Source organism: Peromyscus eremicus, chromosome 19, assembly GCF_949786415.1.
Source record: "Peromyscus eremicus chromosome 19, PerEre_H2_v1, whole genome shotgun sequence".
NCBI classification, from domain to species: domain Eukaryota; kingdom Metazoa; phylum Chordata; class Mammalia; order Rodentia; family Cricetidae; genus Peromyscus; species Peromyscus eremicus.
Genome location: NC_081435.1, coordinates 1980053 through 1981392, shown reverse-complemented (window position 1 = coordinate 1981392; position 1340 = coordinate 1980053). Strand labels below are relative to the sequence as shown.

General features: G+C 41.6%; 1 long non-coding RNA gene across 1 annotated transcript; it reads left to right on the top strand.

Moving 5' to 3' along the window:
• Positions 1 to 234: 234 nt before the first annotated feature.
• On the top strand, positions 235 to 899 carry LOC131895596 (uncharacterized). Its single transcript, XR_009375230.1, has 2 exons — positions 235 to 412; positions 494 to 899. It is a non-coding gene; the product is annotated as an uncharacterized LOC131895596 (long non-coding RNA).
• The last annotated feature ends 441 nt before the right edge of the window (positions 900 to 1340 follow it).

Sequence of the window (1340 nt, the reverse complement as noted above, 5' to 3'; positions counted from 1 at the left end):
TGGAGATACATCTGACTTGCGGCTGCATATGTCTTGTGCACGCTGAGATAATCATTAGAAGTTTATATGTGCAGCTGCCCTCAAGTGTCCGGAAAGCAGGTCCCTCGTGGGCATCCACTGCCTTTGATGCCTCTGTTCTTTCAGATCTGTCTTCTCAAAGGATTCCCAAGCCCTGTGGGGAGGAGGTGTGACATTGATGTCACAAAGCTGAGTATTCCGGGCTCTGATTCTCAGCACCTGGAGCAGTTGTAGTCTCTATTAATGGCCATCCACCGAAGAGAGAAGTTTCTCTGATGAGGATTGAGAGATGCACTAGGCTGTGGGCATTAGAATAAGTCATTAGCAGTTCGTTTAGCAATGAAGCTATTTAGAAGATGGAGGCGGGATTTTAAAGAAATGATTGAATGCACTGGTATGCCCCACCCTGTTTTATGGATCTGAATATTTTAATCCTTGTGAGGTAGTGCATCCTGAACTACATTTTATCTTCTAGAAGTCAGTGGCCATGATGAGGTCTGTCTCCCATGTGTCTCGTGCTTTGAAAAGAAGAGGAGATAAGGATACAGCATGCACAGAGAAAAGATTATGAGAAAACATGGAGAAGAAGGCATCATATGACATCATCACAGTGGTTCATGCCTGGAATCCTAGCATTCAGAAGGGTAAAGCTGACACATCATGAGTTTGGGCATAGCCTTGGCTATGTAATAAGTTCCAAGCCAGTTGGGATTTGTAGTAAGACCTTACATCTAAAACAAAACAAAACACAAAACAAAACAAAACAAAACAAACAACAACAAAAGAATAAATAAAGAAAGAAAACTGATTCTCTCAATACCTTGATATTGGATTTCTAAACTTCACAATTACGAGAAAATAAAATTTCTGTTTCTTGTTGCTGTTGTTGTTGGTTTTGTTCTGTTTTGTTTTGAGGCAGGATTTCTCTTAGCTGTCCTGGAACTAGCTCTGTAGGTCAGGTTAGCCACCAACTCACAGAGATCCACCTGCCTCTGCCTCCTGAGTGCTGGGATCAAAGGTGTGTGCCATCACTACCCTGCACTAAAGTTTTGTTTCTTGAGCCCCACACTCTGTGGTACTTTGCTGTGGCCACCTTAGCTGTCTCCCACCGAGTCATACACACAAACCAATACCATTTCCAATGTGCAGATAAGCAAACTGGAGAGTTGAGAGATAAGTAACTTGTCTATGGTCATACAGGTGGTCAAACAGCATGGCTGAGCTTTAACCCTGCTCCACTTAAGAATATCTGACATATGGTAATATTTTAGTAAATATTACATTTTAGTAAACATTAACCAGCATCATTTATTATTGCTATG